This window comes from Cherax quadricarinatus, chromosome 46 (genome assembly GCF_038502225.1).
Source record: "Cherax quadricarinatus isolate ZL_2023a chromosome 46, ASM3850222v1, whole genome shotgun sequence".
In the NCBI taxonomy this organism is placed as follows: Eukaryota; Metazoa; Arthropoda; class Malacostraca; order Decapoda; family Parastacidae; genus Cherax; species Cherax quadricarinatus.
In genome coordinates, this window is record NC_091337.1 from 7,351,322 (window position 1) to 7,374,120 (window position 22,799).

At 42.6% G+C, this 22,799-nt stretch overlaps 1 protein-coding gene across 2 annotated transcripts in view; it reads right to left on the reverse strand.

The window, feature by feature from the left end:
* The window catches only part of LOC128696668 (reticulon-2), a 190,936-nt gene that overhangs the window by 107,187 nt on the left and 60,950 nt on the right, over positions 1 to 22,799 (reverse strand). The gene's annotated exons all lie outside the window — the stretch shown is intronic.

Sequence of the window (22,799 nt, forward strand, 5' to 3'; positions counted from 1 at the left end):
TACTAGGACTTGTCGAGGACAGGGCCGCGGGGGCGTTAACCCCCGGACCCCCCCCCTCCAGGTAGATTTCAGGAAAAAAAAAATCTGTTCTCCCTACTTCTGCTTTCCTCCCTCCCCACAACATAAGCACACGCGCTGTCTGACTCTGGTAACGGCTATTGCCAATCGGTATATGCTCTTTAAATTCTAACTCCTCCAGTGACCCAGAAGAGAACTGGAAGGTACGTTGTGAGCAGAGAAATACAGCGGCCAGCCCTGGAGGTTTGTACTGTCTGCATTTATATCATTACTCTTTAACACTCACTAGGACACCAAGCAGCAGGTGTGGGGCTCCACGTTAATGAGGACAGTATAGATTACGAGTGGAGCCGGTGGTAAGGTAGGGGTTGAACAGTGGCCAACACGCGCCCAAGCTGCTCTCCCCCCTTCATCCCCCACCCCAACCCTTCCACATATCCCTTCACTACTCCCCCGTCCACCGCACTCCCAATATCATGACTAGCGTGCACAAGCGCTTCATGGGTTGGCCTGGCAGCAGGCACGCAAAACAGCAGGTGGAGGGAGGTATAGAGAGGCTGGGGAGGCCTGAGAGGCCAGGGGGGGGGGAGAAGAGAGGAATGGCGTTAGGAGGAGAGGCGGACATATTGGGGAAGTGGTAATGCAGAAAGAAGAGAGGGGAACAAGACTGGGAAATAAGTGGAAAATGCCAAACTATCGAGGGAACGGGAAAAATATACTTTTAAATAAGAAAGCTGGATATGAATTGAAGTGAACAATCTGCATCAAATTTGCAAGAAAATGAAAGATCAAGAACAAATAAGGGCGATGACAGTAGTCGATTCAGAAGAAATGCAAACTGCTAAATACTAATTTTCACTGTTTGCATGCAAATATTTTTCAGGATTAATAGACCATCTTAGTACATGCAAAATACCAGAAACACTTAAAAAAAACACTGAACGAGAAAAATACAATACAGTACAAAAACAAATTTTATTTCAGGTCAAGATCCAGGATATCTAATCCCGTAGGGACCATATAGCACCTTTAGAATGGATCCAGAATCTTCCACCAGTATCAGGGCAACCTGCAGTTGTTCAGGTTTAAGATAAGGGCATGAGAGGAGGGATGATCTCTCATCTGGCTACAGAGATCATCCCTTCCTCTTAAAAAAACGCAGGCTAACACTTCTAAGGAATTAAATTGTCATCCTGAATGAATAATGTGTGTTTGCAAATGATGCAATCCAGTCGAAATTACAAAAAAAAGTGTATATAAACTAGATGCCCTGAATAAGATTGATTACTCTTACACATTTATCACTCGCAGTGACTCTCAGAGACAGACACACGTACACAAACACAAAGAAACAACTTCTCAACCCCTCTGCAAACACAACTAGGTAAACACACACAGGTAGCGTGCCTCTTTACGCCCCGTGCACTCTTCAAATGTCAGGAGGAAAGAGGGGAAGAGAAGATGGCGGAGAAACGCCGAAAAGCAGGTGAAGGCAAGTGATAAGACTGGAGGAGGAAGTAAAGAAAATTTCTTCCTAGAGGTTTTAATAAGAGCATATCCTGATGATTCAGAATTTTGTGATGCGAAGGAGGATACAGTGTTGCAGGGACTAGTGTACTGATAAGCCTGAAATACAATATAGCTCTGTGAAGGTGTTGCAGATACCAGTATACTGACAAGCCTGGTTCACTCTGAAGCTCTGTGAATTATTGCTGCTAACACCTGCTTACCACACGTGTTCCTACACATGTATACCAATTTTTACTTCCACTTGTGACTCAGTCGATGGTGAGGAATGTGGTGGTAGCAAGCCAGGCGGATTCCCCAATGTTGTCTTGACGAGTGGAAAACTTGTTAGACGAAGGAATGGACAATGACTCACCCAGGAAAAACTGAAGAGTACAGAAGTGTCCCGAGAAGAGAGGGAAGAGAAGCGGGAGTAAATGAAGAGAAAAAGAGCCTGAGTATGTTGAGACTTACGAGTAAGTTATGTTGTCTACCACAATGGTAGACAACATAGCTCGCACTATCTCACACTGCCACTCTAGACAAGTCCTTCCTGGGGGGCGACTTCATGCCGGTGAAGAGCTATTGATCCGAGGAATTGGAGTTGCCCTTCCCTTCTAAGGATCAAACCCGTGTGCATCCTAATCCCCAGGAGCTGTATGGCCCAACGGGTTTACAGCTACCGTTAATGAAATAGGCTATCACTGATAATAAGGCTTCTGCTTATGATGTAATCGTCAATACCACCAAATATGAACAGATATTTTACTGAAAATCAAATATAAAGGACAACACTGAAGAACTGACGTTATACTGTGAAAGAAAATTACGAACTTTAAACGGCGACGGCTGCTGCTGGTCATTAATTAATTAGTGTTGCCTGGGCGGCTAGTGTATTGTGCAGCCACAGCTCATCCTGCGAGTGCTACTGCAAAAATACGATTAACAGTCACAATGGGGCGAATAATTTTTTATAATATATATATACCACTATTGCAACTTGATGGGAACCATGGTCTCTGAGCAGAAAAAAAAAATTTCAAGAAAAAATATTTGGCTGTCTCCCTGATGCCGTTTTAATTCCACTTCTACCACCCCCATTTTTTTTTCACAAACATTTATTTTATAATATGGTACATAGAGTTTAAAGGATACATCGATGGTACAAAGATGTAATATACAAAATATGAGGTATGAGGGGATACATTACAAGTACACATGTGTATGTTAAAAATTACATCAAATATTTCATCCAGCTTCTCAGACCTGGGGTGCGTACCCTCTCGAACTGCAGCACTGAGCCGCTGGAACAGCAAACTAGCTGCCCTGGGATCCTTAGTAGCTCCGATTATTCTTGTACCTAGCTCCTTAAGTAACTAGGATGCACTTGTTTCCCACATGGGCTGAGGGTCTCTGAACCTGTGGGAACAAACAATGATGGGCAAGTTCACCATATTTTCTAGACTTTTGCGACTTCCTGAAGCTGGCAGCTGCCCCTCCTCCTTTCCTGGTGTATTGTAGTTGTGTATCAGCCAATGTGGATGCACATGTGTAGCTCCACACTACCTGCTTGTCTGTCCAGGCTTGCAAGGTAATTCCATTTGGATGCTTTTGGTTGTCATCAGATCTGCATAGCTAGGGTGGCTCCATTATCGTTGGGCACCCAGAAGTTGCAAGGCTCCTCTTGATGTTACCCCTTTCATGCCTTGCAATCTTCCCCTCAGATCTACCGCAAAGAAATCCATGATACCGGAATAAGTCTGGTGAGGCACTGCCGCAGGTACACCTGTGTTCGGCGAGGATATGGGGCTGCAAGGCAAAGAGTAACATCAATGCAAATGGTCTGTGGGTGAAGGCTAAGGAAAGATCTGGGAATAACTAACAGAAAATCATCCGTATAAGCAGCTCTCCCAGGAGGCGAACTTTGTCCTTCCCCGACACACTCAAGCATTGTTCGGGCTAGATTCTCCACCAATGGGCCTTCCCAGTGAGATTGTAGTTGTTGGGGGTACAAGGTCTGGTTGCAGAGCCTGTTAGATTATCTCGGAGCCTGGCTCCATCAATGAACTTTTGGTCACGAAACCCGTCACCGTGCCTAAGGACTTCAGGAAGAATCACTGCTACAAGTTCACTGGATGCTACACACAAAGACAGGGATACACAGGAATACACCAATGCCTCTTAGTCTGACGGGAAGTGTAGGTTGGTCCCACTGCCCATCTTCAGAGTGGGGTTGCATACTTTTGTGAATATCAACCCCAGGAGATTGTCGTAATCACAGTTTAGGGTTGTCATACGAAGGTGCACATCCTAGGAATTAAACACTTGGTAAGGTGCAAGGCATCGTGGGCGACTAAGACAACCTATTTGTTGTTCCATTCCCCTCATATCTTCAAGTTTGTTTTCAAGAATTGTGTCAATGGCATCCGTTCCAAGAGGTGCTCCAAGCAGGAAGCTATTAATGGGAGCAATGGTTGACGCACCTAGTAGTATAGGTCTCACTGCGTCGATCACTTGGTTGGCTGGGATATCGCATTTTGATGGATTAAGCACGAGTCCTGTGGCCTGTTCCCATGTCATCATCTGAGCAAGAGCTACTAGAAGTAACTCCTTTGTGTCTGCCAGTACGCCATCAACCTGGAACCAAATGTTTTGTTCACCTGTCACTGACAATGATTTCCTTAACCGAACCGCTAAAGGATCCTTACTGAACACTTTCCTTCAGCTAGGCGACCATATTTATCTGGGATCTGGCCAAGTGGTGAAAGGATTGTGTTATGATGCAGAGGGCGTAGGTTCAAATCCTGTTCCGAACATACACACACACGTTATATATATAATATACATATATAATATACACATACATAATTTACATAAACACACACACAGGGGGAGAGTTCAATGATAGCTCTAGGTTTTTTCGTGTTGCAACACGAAAGGCCTAGAGCTATCATTCAACTCCCCCGTGGGGTTCGTTTGCATCTTTTATCGCTTGTCCGCGATTATAAATTACGGAGTCTGCTTTTCCCACCTCCTTATCCAGGTCATTACCCTTTGACCGTCCTGAGGCTGCAGAGATTATTTCCTGATATTTTTGTGGCGCATCTGTGCAACTTCTACCTGTGCCCCCGCGTGCATCCGTTTTCCGTCTTTCCACCCTATGAAGCAGTGTGTTGGCGTGGCTAGGCTGACTACAACAGATCACAGCTGAGTGTACAGAAACTGATCCACCGCTACCTTCCTTCAGCTGCTGCTACACACCGGAAACAAATTATATCTTCCGCTCCCACTCCCGAGAACATAACATCTCTACACAGCTACTATGGAGGCACCAACACCTGCATCCGCTATTAACTAACGCCTTCAGTATTTTCTTAAATATATGAGCATGTGGCATTTTCTGGACGACTCCATAAAATGATACAAAAAAAAAAAAAAGTAAACTTGAGGTATGTCACTCTGGAGTAAGTTGACTACATAAAAACTGAGGTACCTATACTACCGTCATTGGCACAGTTTGTCCACTAGATAGTTCTTTCGTTCATCTGTTCCAAACCATAGTTATTTACGTTTTTTCCTAAACACACTTGTTGCTCTTTAACAAAGCTACAAGTGTGTTCCAAAACACAGTTACCAGTCTGTCTAGGACAACTTTCTTAAACAGTTTATGACAAACTTGCAGAAAGTAAAAACCGCTCGAAATAGTTCCGAAACTAGAAAATTAATACAGAGGTACGAACAGCAAGACAAAAAGCGATCTCAAACTAGTTTTAATATCTCCTTAAAAATACAATTACCATGATCCTGTAGAAGCCTCCTAATTATGTTCACGGGGAAGCGCTAAATCCGTAGGATTTATACAACACCTGGCAAATTAAAGGTAATCAAGTTCGAGCAGGGAAGCAGACAGCTCCAGTTCCTTGGAGTAAGATCCTGACAGCATGATGAAAGCATCGCTGACAGCAATATACATGTCGGGCAAGCATATATGACGATAATTTGATAAACTAAACATTAAAACACTCAGACCGAGAGAGATTTAAATTATTTTAATATTCACGAGGGAGCGCTAAACCACATGGATCCGACAACTCGGTAACGAGATCAGGTTCGAGCCAAGAAAGAAGAGGAAAGGTCCAATTCCTTGGATCAACGAGGAATTCGACCATATATGGCCTTTAAGGAAGAGTTATTTAAAGGTTCAAAAATTTCAGAGTTGCCTTATGAACTATTGTAAAAAAAAAAAAAAACTTAAACGTTTAAGTGGTATTAAAGAGTTGTGTAGGAACCTAAGATCGACCCACAAGATTTTTAACAGGTTGTGATATATGATTAAGACTGGGTAAAATGTACAGGTTCATTTGAATTTATGTCTAAGACGACTTACTGATGACAAGAAATGTTCCACAAATATTTATTTCCACACTGGAGTTTCACTTTTGTTTTACTTATTTTAGAAGCTTATTAAACAAATCCGATTTTTTTTTTTTTGAGGATGACAGTACTAGTAACTTAGTTTTCAAATTTAAGCACATTACAAGCAAATTAGTCACCAGAATCCTTCACACGGGTTTCAGAACATCAAGAAGAACTTTAAGTAACTATTGCCTTACTAAAACACTGCAGACATTAATATCGCGCCAGAGAAGTGTTAGATGGTCCAACAAGCTGATACTATCAATTAGCGCCGCCCATCAGCGATTACTGCAGCAGTAAATTACTAGAATCAATAATAGCGCCTGAACCTTGAAGATAATTTGATCAACTAGTTAAGACGGCTTCACAAAACAGCGTTCTTATATATATATATATATATATATATATATATATATATATATATATATATATATATATATTTTTTTTTTTTTTTTTTTTCCAACAAGTCGGCCGTCTCCCACCGAGGCAGGGTGACCCAAAAAAGAAAGAAAATCCCCAAAAAGAAAATACTTTCATCATCATTCAACACTTTCACCACACTCGCACATTATCACTGTTTTTGCAGAGGTGCTCAGAATACAACAGTCTAGAAGCATAAACATATAAAGATACACAACATATCCCTCCAAACTGCCAATATCCCAAACCCCTCCTTTAAAGTGCAGGCATTGTACTTCCCATTTCCAGGACTCAAGTCCGACTATATGAAAATAACCGGTTTCCCTGAATCCCTTCACTAAATATTACCCTGCTCACACTCCAACAGATCGTCAGGTCCCAAGTACCATTCGTCTCCATTCACTCCTATCTAACACGCTCACGCACGCTTGCTGGAAGTCCAAGCCCCTTACCCACAAAACCTCCTTTACCCCCTCTCTCCAACCCTTTCGAGGACGACCCCTACCCCGCCTTCCTTCCCCTATAGATTTATATGCTTTCCATGTCATTCTACTGTGATCCATTCTCTCTAAATGACCAAACCACCTCAACAACCCCTCTTCTGCCCTCTGACTAATACTTTTATTAACTCCACACCTTCTCCTAATTTCCACACTCCGAATTTTCTGCATAATATTTACACCACACATTGCCCTTAAACAGGACATCTCCGCTGCCTCCAACCGTCTCCTCGCTGCTGCATTTACCACCCAAGCTTCACACCCATATAAGAGTGTTGGTACTACTATACTTTCATACATTCCCTTCTTTGCCTCCATAGATAACGTTTTTTGACTCCACATATACCTCAACGCACCACTCACCTTTTTTCCCTCATCAATTCTATGATTAACCTCATCCTTCATAAATCCATCCGCCGACACGTCAACTCCCAAGTATCTGAAAACATTCACTTCTTCCATACTCCTCCTCCCCAATTTGATATCCAATTTTTCTTTATCTAAATCATTTGACACCCTCATCACCTTACTCTTTTCTATGTTCACTTTCAACTTTCTACCTTTACACACATTCCCAAACTCATCCACTAACCTTTGCAATTTTTCTTTAGAATCTCCCATAAGCACAGTATCATCAGCAAAAAGTAACTGTGTCAATTCCCATTTTGAATTTGATTCCCCATAATTTAATCCCACCCCTCTCCCAAACACCCTAGCATTTACTTCCTTTACAACCCCATCTATAAATATATTAAACAACCATGGTGACATTACACATCCCTGTCTAAGACCTACTTTTACCGGGAAGTAGTCTCCCTCTCTTCTACACACCCTAACCTGAGCCTCACTATCCTCATAAAAACTCTTTACAGCATTTAATAACTTACCACCTATTCCATATACTTGCAACATCTGCCACATTGCTCCTCTATCCACTCTATCATATGCCTTTTCTAAATCCATAAATGCAATAAAAACTTCCCTATCTTTATCTAAATACTGTTCACATATATGCTTCAATGTAAACACCTGATCTACACATCCCCTACCCACTCTAAAACCTCCTTGCTCATCCGCAATCCTACATTCTGTCTTACCTCTAATTCTTTCAATTATAACCCTACCGTACACTTTTCCTGGTATACTCAGTAAGCTTATTCCTCTATAATTTTTACAGTCTCTTTTGTCCCCTTTCCCTTTATATAAAGGGACTATACATGCTCTCTGCCAATCCCTAGGTACCTTCCCCTCTTTCATACATTTATTAAACAAAAGTACCAACCACTCCAACACTATATCCCCCCCTGCTTTTAACATTTCTGTCATGATCCCATCAGTTCCAGCTGCTTTACCCCCTTTCATTTTACGTAATGCCTCACGTACCTCCCCCACACTTACATTCTGCTCTTCTTCACTCCTAAAAGATGGTATACCTCCCTGACCAGTGCATGAAATTACTGCCTCTGTTTCTTCCTTAACATTTAAAAGTTCCTCAAAATATTCTCGCCATCTACCCAATACCTCCATCTCCCCATCTACTAACTCCCCTACTCTGTTTTTAACTGACAAATCCATATTTTCCCTAGGCTTTCTTAACTTGTTTAACTCACTCCAAAATTTTTTCTTATTTTCATTAAAATTTCTTGACAGTGCCTCTCCCACTCTATCATCTGCTCTCCTTTTGCACTCTCTCACCACTCTCTTTACCTTTCTTTTACTCTCCATATACTCTGCTCTTCTTATAACACTTCTGCTTTGTAAAAACCTCTCATAAGCTACCTTTTTCTCTTTTATCACACCCTTTACTTCATCATTCCACCAATCACTCCTCTTTCCTCCTGCCCCCACCCTCCTATAACCACAAACTTCTGCCCCACATTCTAATACTGCATTTTTAAAACTATTCCAACCCTCTTCAACCCCCCCACTACTCATCTTTGCACTAGCCCACCTTTCTGCCAATAGTCGCTTATATCTCACCCGAACTTCCTCCTCCCTTAGTTTATACACTTTCACTTCCCTCTTACTTGTTGTTGCCACCTTCCTCTTTTCCCATCTACCTCTTACTCTAACTGTAGCTACAACTAAATAATGATCCGATATATCAGTTGCCCCTCTATAAACATGTACATCCTGGAGCCTACCCATCAACCTTTTATCCACCAATACATAATCTAATAAACTACTTTCATTACGTGCTACATCATACCTTGTATATTTATTTATCCTCTTTTTCATAAAATATGTATTACTTATTACCAAATTTCTTTCTACACATAGCTCAATTAAAGGCTCCCCATTTACATTTACCCCTGGCACCCCAAATTTACCTACTACTCCCTCCATAACATTTTTACCCACTTTAGCATTAAAATCCCCAACCACCATTACTCTCACACTTGATTCAAAACTCCCCACGCATTCACTCAACATTTCCCAAAATCTCTCTCTCTCCTCTACACTTCTCTCTTCTCCAGGTGCATACACGCTTATTATAACCCACTTTTCACATCCAATCTTTATTTTACTCCACATAATCCTTGAATTAATACATTTATAGTCCCTCTTTTCCTGCCATAGCTTATCCTTCAACATTATTGCTACTCCTTCTTTAGCTCTAACTATTTGAAACCCCTGACCTAATCCCATTTATTCCTCTCCACTGAAACTCTCCCACCCCCTTCAGCTTTGTTTCACTTAAAGCCAGGACATCCAGCTTCTTCTCATTCATAACATCCACAATCATCTCTTTCTTATCATCTGCACAACATCCACGCACATTCAGACTTCCCACTTTGACAATTTTCTTCTTCTTATTCTTTTTAGTAATCTTTACAGGAAAAGGGGTTACTAGCCCATTGTTCCCGGCATTTTAGTTGACTTTTACAACACGCATGGCTTACGGAGGAAAGATTCTTATTCCACTTCCCCATGGATATAAAAGGAAAATTAATAAGACCAAGAACTATTAAGATAAAATCAAAGAAAACTCAGATGAGTGTGTATAAATAAATGTGTACATGTATGTGTAGTGTGACCTAAGTGTAAGTAGAAGTAGCAAGACATGCCTGTAATCTTGCATATTTATGAGACAGACAAAAGACATCAGCAATCCTACCATCATGTAAAACAATCACAGGCTTCGTTTTACACTCACTTGGCAGGACGGTAGTACCTCCCTGGGTGGTTGCTGTCTACCAACCTACTACCTATATATATATATATATATATATATATATATATATATATATATATATATATATATATATATATATATATATATATATATATATATATATATATATATATATATATATATAATAAAGATATATGAATATTTTATTACATAATATGGCACAGAAGATTTAAGATTATTAAACGGATTATAATAAAGGGGGAAGCGCTAAACCCGGAGGATTATACAGCGCCTGGGGGGGATGTGGAAGGCATTCAGGCTTAATTCGGGGAACTGGAGCACAGATCCAATTCCCTAAATCAAGAGCCCCTCACCAACATCAAGGAACCTTCCTTGGAGGGGAGAAGATTTAAGAGATACATTGTTAATATAAAGGTGGCATATACGGTACATGTTGTTACGTGTGTATCACCGATTATAAGGCGAAAATCTCATCCAGCTCTCAGAGCTGGGGCGTGTGCCCAAAATGCAGCAGGCATTACCCCTTTGAACAGCCGCACTGAGCCGCTGGAACAGAAAACTAGCTGCCCTGGGATCCCTAGTTATATATATATATATATATATATATATATATATATATATATATATATAGTTATTATAATTAGCCCTTGAACGGTTTAAAGCTAGATTAGTCACCCAGGCTGTTGCCACCAGCTCCCTGCAGACCTACACGGCCATTATAACCTAGTTGATCTAGCATTAGTTTCTAGCAGAGGGGACAATATAGCGTTCCAGACTGTTCGAGTGTAGCTTTCAGCGGGGTTCCACACAAAATACCCAAAACTGGTGGCACACAATATTAGAAGAACAAATCTCTAATGGATCCAGATGTAGCTGACATTTATGCACCCCCCCCCCCAAAAAAAAAAAAAAAAATTACACAATATAATGGTAAAGCGCTAAACTCATGTGGGTCATTCAACGCAAGGAATTGTACCTCCGTCTGATAAAACAAGACGCACTATTCTACTTTCGCAGCCAGATTTTCCCCACAAATGGAGAACTCCAGGTGGGGACCAGTTACTAGTACCGTTTAACAGGTCAGTATCATTGACCCTTTGAGTTCTCAAGAAGCAAACGCAGCAGAGAGTTTGCATAAATGGGGAGAAATCAGAGTGGGGAAGCGTCACGAGCGGTGTTCCACAGGGGTCAGTGTTGGGCCCCCTGCTGTTCACAATCTACATAAACGACATAGATGAGGGCATAAAGAGCGACATCGGCAAGTTTGCCGATGACACCAAAATAGGCCGTCGAATTCATTCTGACGAGGACATTCGAGCACTCCAGGAAGATTTGAATAGACTGATGCAGTGGTCGGAGAAGTGGCAGATGCAGTTTAATATAGACAAATGCAAAGTTCTAAATGTTGGACAGGACAATAACCATGCCACATATAAACTAAATAATGTAGATCTTAATATTACGGATTGCGAAAAAGATTTAGGAGTTCTGGTTAGCAGTAATCTGAAACCAAGACAACAGTGCATAAGTGTTCGCAATAAAGCTAATAGAATCCTTGGCTTCATATCAAGAAGCATAAATAATAGGAGTCCTCAGGTTGTTCTTCAACTCTATACATCCTTGGTTAGGCCTCATTTAGATTATGCTGCACAGTTTTGGTCACCGTATTACAGAATGGATATAAATTCTCTGGAAAATGTACAAAGGAGGATGACAAAGATGATCCCATGTATCAGAAACCTTCCCTATGAGGATAGACTAAGGGCCCTGAAACTGCACTCTCTAGAAAGACGTAGAATTAGGGGGGATATGATTGAGGTTTATAAGTGGAAGACAGGAATAAATAAAGGGGATGTAAATAGTGTGCTGAAAATATCTAGCCTAGACAGGACTCGCAGCAATGGTTTTAAGTTGGAAAAATTCAGATTCAGGAGGGATATAGGAAAGTACTGGTTTGGTAATAGAGTTGTGGATGAGTGGAACAAACTCCCAAGTACCGTTATAGAGGCCAGAACGTTGTGTAGCTTTAAAAATAGGTTGGATAAATACATGAGTAGATGTGGGTGGGTGTGAGTTAGACCTGATAGCTTGTGCTAACAGGTCGGTTGCCGTGTTCCTCCCTTAAGTCAGTGTGACCTGACCTGACTAGGTTGGGTGCATTGGCTTAAGCCGGTAGGGACTTGGACCTGCCTCGCATGGGCCAGTAGGCCTTCTGCAGTGTTCCTTCGTTCTTATGTTCTTATGTTCTTATGACTGGAATACACAAGTGGAAGACAGGCTTGAAGAAAGTTTATATGAACAGGTGCTATGAATATTAACCACTAACGAACTTAATGGATTGAAACTATAAATTCAGATTTAGAAAGGATATAGAAAAGTACTAGTTTTGAAGTGTGTTTCAGGTGAGTGGAACAATGTGCCAAGTATGGTCAGTGAAGCTTACAACTAAGGACCTCCCTAGCACTGGCCAGTGAATCCGGGTAATTTAGTCACAGGTGAAAAAGCTACGAAAGTCACAAGATTGCTTAAACTGTAGTCGGACAGTGTCTGCAAACCTAACCTAATGTTACCTATCCTAGCTTAAATTTATCAAATTTGTTGTGACTATTTACCTGTGACTATCTGCCACCGAGCCAGTAGACCCACTGCAGTGTTCCCCCATTCTTATATGAACATAAGAATGGAGGAACATCGCTACTCAAACTTGAATGACTCGCTTGGCAGGTTGCTCCACTAGTCTGCAACTCGAGATGACGTTCTTTTATTCAATGGCTATTTGAAAGCTTCTTAAAAACAGGCGGTAACCTTCAGAGCCAAAGGTCACTCAAGACAAATTTAGTGTATGTGATAGTAGGTTGTTGATATCCCGAGTGTTTTAACACTCGGGTTGAGAGGGTTCACCCCGCGTGGCAAAACATTCTTGCACCACCAATCATACCCTTCAGGATTTTAATGTTTACAGATTAGGTTCAGCCACATTATCTAACATAAATAAAATAGTATTTATTGAATCACAAGAAACTTGACGCAAGGGACTTCCTAAGAAAATTGAAAAGTCAAACGAATAGGTTGTACGGGAGAGGGGGGAGGGGAATCAACGGATTCCTTTACTGTACTAGGTTAACTTTCTCAAGAGGTTCCAAACGTCAGTTTCTTGAGGCTTCCTGTAAATTTAGAAACCTTACTGTCTTTATTTTAAGTTACATATACCAATAAAGTTTATTTACCCACAAATAAGCAGAGGAAGTAGTTGAATGCAACTTGGAAACTTTCAGATATTCACGATTATCAGTGGCGGTGGTGCAAGAATTGGTTGGTAGGTGAAAGTAGAGGTCACAGTCAGCCAGACATTTCCCTGAGTCACGCGCCGCCATGACTCACCACACTGGAAAGCTGCCATGCCATTTACTATGTGAGAAAGAGAGAGAGAGAGAGAGAGAGAGAGAGAGAGAGAGAGAGAGAGAGAGAGAGAGAGAGAGAGAGAGAGAGAGAGAGAGAGAGAGAGAGAGAGAGAGAGAGAGAGAGAGAGAGAGAGAGGAGAGAGAGAGAGGAGAGACGCATATGCAACAGGCCTAGTGTCTAATCGACATGTGCCTAGGACAAAATGGTAACTGACACATACACACATCCTAGTAGCGTTCAGTGAAGAGGCGGGGCCTGGAGCTGAGTATCGACCCCTGCAACCACATTTAGGCGAGTACACACACACACACACACACACACACACACACACACACACACACACACACACAGTAAAGCTCTATCTTTATAGATGATTCACCTTGAACAAGCCCGCCCAAGGTCAAGTTTTTACCAAGTCTGGATTCACGGGCTCGGTTCCCATCGTGTTTCCGTGTCTAACAGCATATATAGAAAACACCGCAAGTAACTGGTTCACAGTAAGGCGGAAGAATAACATGTATGCTTAAACCCCATGTCAATATAACAATGTGCAGCAGACAACGATGAAGCTTTAGTGCCCTTGGTATTAGAGGTGTGAGGGGGGGGGGGGAATACACTGGCCCGGGGGGGGGCTGGGAGAGGGAGAAGGGAACACCAGGCCGACCAGACAACACTGTTACCATGGAAACGCTTCCAGCGGCGATCGTTGCTCTTCTATATACGTGGTCTGCACTCATTCGCACGCCAGCACACGCGCGCCCTCCCACACGCAGATATGAACAGGTGCGCAGACATGCACGAGACAATGTAAAAACAGGGCTGACTGACAAAGGTGTGACTGATAAAGCTGACTGATAGGGCTAGAGTTCCAGTGGATACCAGAGTACATGAGAAACTGAAGGAATATTGACTAACATCGAACAGGGGTTGAGTTTTGTAAGGAGAAAAAAACTCTTGCCGCAGGTCTTGATCAAATGACTTGCTCAGTGATTACACAGCCGATGGAATATCAGAGCTAATATTCAATCCCCATTTGCAACAAAAGTTGTTGAGCGTCTTATTAGTAACAAGCTGCTCACAAAGACGTGGGAGCCATCCTATTTCTGATGTACACAATCTACTTAGTGTCTACCTGGGGAAAGTTCCCGCGATCCTTTTCCACGAGGCCCGCTCAGATGTTGGTGACAGCAACACAGTTCAATGTACGTATTCATCTCAACCTGCTTGGTCTGGAACAGTTTGCAGCAGCTTATAAAAAATCCCTCTGAAAATAAGTTTTCTGGTACTTCACGTATGTGAAAAAAACGATAATAGGACAGAAAACCAGGTCTTAGTCTCTTCTAAATTAGACCATGGATATATGGTTTATTTCTGTAATTCCGCAGCTTCTCTTTCTGGGTTAGGTATGATTCATCGTCAGGGACTGATTATCTGGGAGGCTTTCGCTCATCCCCAGACGAAAGCTTGTCTACTCTGTCAGACATTCACTCGTTGTGCGGTTGAATAGACTTCTGTTTATTCACAAAACTTTCGTGATCCTACGAATTTTTATAGACGCCAGTAAAGCTGAGTTTCAATCGCCCCTGTTCACAGTCTTCCTTGACCGATCTCATCTTTTTATTCATTCATTTCTTTTATTTCGCTAATCATTTCCAGTCTTACACTGATGTTGGAGATGTGTACACCTATGGCTCCAACACCGATGACGGATGCGATCCGTTTTTCTTGATCATGTGATCCAGGGTTGACTGACACTCGGCTGATATTTTCACATTTACCTAGCTATTGTCATACACACTGCTACTGTGTTCGTCTCGTGTGTTGCAGACGACAACTGGCTGTGCTGCATCTTCAGTAGGAATAAAGAGTTATCTTTGGCTGGTTTCTTGGCTATACTGGTGTCCAGGGCAACGAACTTGGCAAACACATTGTGCGTTCCGCGGTTCAAGACCTTCCAGTCTCCCGCACTCGGTTGCCATTATATGATTGTTTTCCGGTGCTTGTTCAATACTTGAGAGATGCCAGCATCGTTGGTCGGCATTAAGAATACTTTTTTTTTTATTTTTTTTAGACCACAACTGGGGTTTTAGCTATCCTCCCTTCATCAGTGTCAGTTGTGAGAAACTGTACCATACTCTGGTACCTACTTATTGCTACACACAATATATATATATATATATGTGTGTGTGTGTGTGTGTGTGTGTGTGTGTGTGTGTGTGTGTGTGTGTGTGTGTGTGTGTGTGTGTGTGTGTGTGTGTGTGTGTGTGTGTGTGTGTGTGTGTGTGTGGTGAAGACAATCCAGCAACTTTGGAGAAGCGATAAACTCGTGGGTATCATATAGAGCTGGGGAATGGTAGGCAATCTGGTTTGGTGCAAAGGAAAGCCCTAATTCTCTCAAGAGCCTCACACCATCCTCAGGACACTACTGGGAGGTAAAGTCAAAGCAGATAAATCTCACGTTACTGGAGGGTAGGCCTAGGGGAAATATGTTCACAATATACGAGATTTTCAGGTATATTGATACTAAAGAGGAATGACCCAAAGAGACAAGCTTTGTAACTCTTTGGTGAATTTCAAGAGCTTTCTTATTCCCGGAACCCGGCCGGATCTGGAACCTGGTGAAGATACTTATCCAGTTTCCTCTCCAAGATTTCTACACTTGTCCCAGCAGTTTCTGATATCCTCTGGTAAGATGCTGAATAGTCGGGGACCACGGACATTAATAAAATGTTCTCTCATGGTGCCCACGGTTCCCCCCGCTTTTCACTGGGTTTATTTTGCACTTCACCTCGTATCTCTCACTTTAGTATGTTATGGAAATGTGCAAATTTGGGACTAAGCCCTCGAATACTTTCCACATACATATGTCTCTGTCTCTCTCTCTCTCTCTCTCTCAGAGAGTACATATTTAGAATTTTGAGGCGTTTCTGGTAATTTACATACTTTACTGACTACGCGGGCAGTAAGTGATATTTCTATCGCAGTTATGACATCTCTGCCCTGAAAGGGGCCGTCAACACTAACCAATACGTATTCTAAATGAGAGAACACCCGCGATTTGAATAGTCTTTCCCTTGGCACTATTGCCATTGTTTTGAAAGTTCTCATTATCCACCCCGTCACCTTTCTGGATGGGGCGACATTTGCCTTACAGTGTTCTTTGACATACTTCCATGTCTTTCACGTGTTCCTTTCTTTCTATTTGATCCTCTTTGGGTTTTGTATATAGTGTCCCTTTTGAGTTCGTTCTTTCCATACCTAAGCAGCTAGATCTTAGCACCAAATGAACGTCATGTTGTACTCCACTTCCCACTGGAAAACTGCTACATCCTGCACTGTTTCAGCGTCTTCTACCGAGGTGACTTTCATGCTTATTTTAATGTCATCAAATGATGATACGAAGCTGTGACGAGTATTTTTTATTTAGATCTGCTAGGAGGATAATAAACAGTAAAGGTGCCAGGAACGTGCCTTGTGGTTCTCAGCTTTTTACCTCGATAATGTTGGATTTTGCTGTTCCCTTGGGACCAACTGAAGGGTAGTGAAGTACACATGCCATCAAGAGTATGTATGATACAATCAAATCTTATATAGTTCACGCACACCTCAACACCAAGATGGAAGCGCTTAACTCGTAGGGAAATGGAAACTAAAGCAGGTTTGATCGGAAGAGTCGACACCTTGAATCAACAAAGTCCGTGCATGAAGGAGGAAGATCGAACATGCTGAAATCGATATAGTATGTCGAAAATAATTTCCGTAATTTAAATTGGTGGGTTCCTCGTTGATTGCGCACGGTGGAAGAGTCGAGCACTCTGTGGATCCCACACACCATGTGAAGGTGACTCAGCTTCCTTCATGGACTGGCTGGAAGACAACAGTTAACCAAGAACTTTCCATGGATTATCCCTACCCACTCCCCGCCACGAAAAGGCGACCCGGGGAAGACCACGAAGGACAGGACGGCCGGAAAGTCATGCACTCAAGGGGTCATAGATATTTAACCATGAGCAGAGAACGAGCAGACCTGAGAAGCTTCGTGACCTGGAAGCCGTGAATAGAGCTGGGAAAGGCATAAACTGGAGGCCAGTTCACGAGTGCAAGATGAAAGAAGGTGGCAGGAGTAATGACGGAGGGGCTGAAGGTCACTGATGGGGGTGATGCGAGGCATGGCAGCACGCTACCACAAATAGCTACCGGGGTAATGACCCAAACCTGGATAAAACCGTTGGGAAAGTCTTGGGAGGAAGGGAAAAGTCGGGAGGGAGGGAGGGGAAAGTCAAGTCGCCCTCCGAGAACTGGTCCACCATCTAGAGCAAAACAGTGCACGTCACCTGAAGAATACGTTATGATTACCACAAATATGACAGCAAATGAGCATGCAGGTTATGACACTCAAGTTTAATCTTCGGGAAAATGAGAGTGTGAATGTGTATACTAGCAGGTGTCAAGTTGTGAGGTAAATGGTTTTAAAAAAATTGACAAGTTTAAGAATGAGATACTTGTGCATCATTTGGAAATCTCTATTGCGGAAACTTTTCGCCAGCCAGTGGCTTCAGTCCAATGCAGAGAAAAATGGTGGAAGATGAATAGTAGTTTGACTTAATCAGTCCCTCAGCCTGGACCGAAGAATCCACTAGCTGGCGAAACGTTTCCTCAATAAAGACAAGTATCTCATTCAAGTGTAGAGTTGTAAGTCAAAGAAGAACGGGGGGAAAAAAACGCAGTCAGACTTCAGGAGTATAGAATGAGTTCCAGATCAAGGTATCAAGATGCAACACATGTTTATTTCGGTCCAACAATAATACTTCGTTTAACTACTCCACTGCGTAGTGATAGCTATTGCGGCTTCCAGCCTGAAGGACCGGGTCGAATCTTAGACGAAAGAGCACATCCTCTAGCAATGTTCTTGCAAATGTATGGCTAACCTGTACACGAGAACATACAGCAAGGAGAGGCTAGCAAGACGTCATGCTCAGTACAGGTACTCTAAGATGGAGGGGGAGGCGAGGAAACGGGGGGGAAAGAGGAGCCAAGCAGCAGAACTCCGGTCTCATCTCTTCCCCACCTTCGGCGCCAGACAACCAACCGGCTTGGCTCACCACCTCCCCTACACCCCACCCACAGCACCACGCAGGCAGGCAGGCAAGAAGAGAGGTATCTGAACTCTTGATTCACAACTAACTTCAGTCTCGACTCTCAAGTCGGCGGCCGAGAGGCCTGGTCAGGGGGGAGGCGACCCCCGAAATCAACTCTAGGCAGATTCACCAGATCTTGTGTGCACTGATGAACCGCTAAGCCTGTAGGGGTCATATAGCGCCTGGGGGAAAGAGGTGGCAATCCTTAGCTAATATTCTCATTAATTCTCCTCTAAAACAATGTGAAAAAAAAAACTGAAAATCCAGAATATATATAGTGCAGACCATCTTCACGTTGACAAACCTCTATGTTAATGAACTTTAAACACTGACCTGAGTAAGAAGTCAATTTCATATCAAACTACACTTGTGAATTCTTCGGGTCAAGAGCCTTGCAAGGTTGGGGTTCAGAGTTTACATATTAAATAACGTTGTACATAGAGGTTAGAAGATGTGTTGCTATCTGTAGAGTATTTCTCACTGCCTGATTACATCATGATATTGATTACACTTATATTTTTGCTAGGAAATCTGCTAGTTTACTGTACGATTATATCCATCCTGTGGACGGCACCATATGAGAATATGAACACGCAGCCCTAACACACTCCCAGGCTTGGCTGGTGCTTGCCTGATCAGTCAGACTGTTGCTGTTTTCAGCCCGCTGGCCCACCAGACTCGTTGATCTGGCATTCTGTTGAATTTAAATTCTTCAGAAAGCGAACAATCAAACGCATACGCTAAAGTGGCAATTTATTTATATTATATATATATATATATATATATATATATATATATATATATATATATATATATATATATATATATATATATATATATATATATATATATATATATATATATATATATATTTTATATATATATATATATATATATAGTGAACTAAACCAACATCTGCATGATTCTTGGCTTCACCCAACAAATAAGGAATAGAAAGCAGTGTATACGAGTGTGAAGTTCTGTTGATAAACTGCCACCCCTGGCTGGAAGGTTACCACCTAAGCCTGGGGTGGTAACCTGCCAGCCAGACACCGGCCTGTGGTGTTTCCAGCCAGACTACCTACCCTGAAGTGGTGGTGGGGGTGGGCAGACTACCTACCTTGAAGGGAAGGGGGTTAACCTGCTGTGTCTAGGCAGACTATCAATGGGGCGTGAGGAGCATTCACTCACCTCTCGTTAAGGCTAATGTGCTCAAACCTCGACCCCAATTTCCTGTGAATAACTCAAGCAGCCTGGGAGCCAGGCAAGACACACATGTGAAGAAGGCGAAGCGAGAGAAGAGAGAAAGCGAGAGCTAGAGAACAAGAAAGCTAGCTGTAAGCAGGATTTTTTTTTTTTATAAAATGCATCGACCAAGTCATGCAGCGCTCTACCAAATAAAACTGTTTACAAGTTGTGCATATTTCTCCCCCCCCCCTTCCCTCCCACACTCGTACACGCTAAAACGAACCTCCCAATTAACAACTATACACACATTCTGAAAAACAAAGGCATTCGTTAAAGATTAAAATAACCAGCATCTGCTAAATATAAATCAAGAAAATATTAAAAGACTTAGATACCCTGGAGAATATGAATACCTACACACTAACATTCACGTACTGACCATCACGTAAATTGAACTGTCACAACACACAAACCTGAAGATCAAACCCAGTTTCTCACACTGGAGGTCCAGGGAAAGCTTGTCTGAGTCGACGTAGAGGTAACATGGTGTGGGGACAGAAGACATGTGGGAGACTGCATGAACAATGAATCAGCAAAACAAGCAATTAGCAAATCTTTGTCAATGTTCTTATTTCAAGGAGTATGTTTATTAGTTAAGAGCTCCTATAGTACATCAGAACGTTTCAAAACGCCTGCAGGATATGACAACACTTAAACACCCAGGAATCTTCTTATGGCTAGGTGAACAGTGGCAGTAGTAGTATTTAGCTCTCATCATCCACCTCTTCCCATATGACAGCGGCTGACATTTCTTCACAGGTGAGGACTCTTACAGGGAAAGGGGATCGGATCCTAGCAGGGTAAGAATACTTGCAGAAAAAGGGGCAATCCAGAGGGAAAGGGAGGTTCTGAGAAGGGCAGGATGTGGATATTTGATCTTCCTCTTTCAACAAGAATCTTCACTATGAAATTAGGCTTTGTAGGCTGAGGATTGAGTATATGCACCACACATGTACCACTAGCTGATGCTCTAGTCACTCAACTAGGATGCTGACTGGCGAATTGTTTAAACAAGAGTACCTAGAGCTCTAGTTAGGCAAGATTCATTTTTTTTTTTGATGGAGGTGTCTGTTGGTACCTCTGTGAAGTTTTAGGAAAATAATTTTAATGTTATTTCAATGATGAAATTTTCATGGGGCTACTTATGGGGATTTAATTTGTGAGAATGCATTTACGAGTGTATGCATATGTGATCTTATGGTATGGAATGCTGAGTGTCCTTAACAGCCCAATGTCTGTTGATGGAGAGGATTGGGGATAAGGATCCATGTTTACTCAAAAAGACTCGGCAGGAGATGCAACATCCTCCCCAGTGAAAAGCTGGGGCGCCACGAGTACGCTAAGAGACAACAATAAGTGTCGGGGGCCCCAAGACTGTTCAACTGCCTCCTAGCATACATAACGGGGATTACCAATAGACCCCTGGCTGTCTTCAAAAAGGCGCTGGACAGGGACCTAAAGTTAATAGCTGACCAGCCAGGTTGTGGTTGGCACGTCGATTTGCGTGCGACCAGCAGTAACAGCCTGGCTGATCACTCACTGATCCACTGCGAGGCCTGGTTACAGACCGGGCCGCGGGAGAGTTGACCCCCCCCCCCGAAATCCTCTCCAAGTATTAGGATATAGCCTTGCAAGGGGGGTTGATGAGGATCCAGAAAAGTGTATGATTCAGGATCCATGTGGAGCCAAGGAAGGGGTGATGAGGACCCATGGAAGCAGGTTTCAGACAAGTGAGCATGGAGTATTGATCGAGCCGCAGCAGCAGGAGCTACCACACCCGAGTGGCCAGACACTGTGACGGGTGTGGAGCCCACCACACTACTGAAGGTGGGCGGCAAGCGACCGCCCGCATAGCTCACCTCTCCCTCCTTCCACCTTTTCATTGGTCCCCTTCCATTCCTTTTTTCCCTTCCACCTACCTCTCACCTCATCACTGGTCTCCTCCCTGCATTCCTTCCCCCATTCCACCTACCACTTTCTTCTCTAGTTTATAGTATAGGCCATCTTGAGATAGAAATTACCAGGCAACAGTAACTCAAGTTCTGCTAGAACGAAACGACTGAAGTTCTCACAGCTGATGAACCCTTAATGGAATACCTGACTATATCCTCGTAGCCCTACCGAAGTCTCTTAACTCAGGTTAACATTTCATCACTGAAATCCATCCTAAGTGACGAAATATGGCAGAAAACCAGCTAATTAGCAAGAACAAAAGCTAAGTATCACACTGTTGATGCATTCAATGGTGCTAAAAGAAAAGTTATCTTCCCAGACCAGTGTTGCGTCACTGGTCTTCCTGTCACCACTGTCTACAATACACAGCTGGCGGCTCCACCCACTACCTCTCAAGTGAACAATGTAAACAAACCTGGCCCACGTGTCATGGCTACCGCCCCTAAAGTGTTATCAGACATGGTGTCCCATGCGTCATGATCACTCCCATGTTATATATTTCTCATGTATCATTACCACTCCTATGCGCCATGGTTATCATTCCCACCAAGCATATATTTTCCATTCGTCATGATCACTCCATGTATATTACCATGCGTCATCATGGTATCACTCCCACCATGTATATTTACCAAGCGTCATCACTTATCAATCCCATGTTATATACTTCTCGTGAGTCAACATAGCTATCCCACCTTTCTTTCCTAGGATGAAACCTGATTAACGGCATTTCCTCAAGCGCTGTATGAATCCAAAGAGGTTAGCGCCTCCTTTAATAATAATAATAATAAATAATAATAATTCCTCTAAGCAGACATGTGTTTGTGGTGGTGTTCAGCTTGGCAGTTACTAGTTTCCCTGGGAATACCCAGAACATCTGCCACTACTTTCACCACATCATTAACCTTGACCATCATCTACCACCACATCATTAACCTTGACCAACATCTACCACCACATCATTAACCTTGACCAACATCTACCACCACATCATTAACCTTGACCAATATCTGCCACTATGTTCACACACATCCACAATGT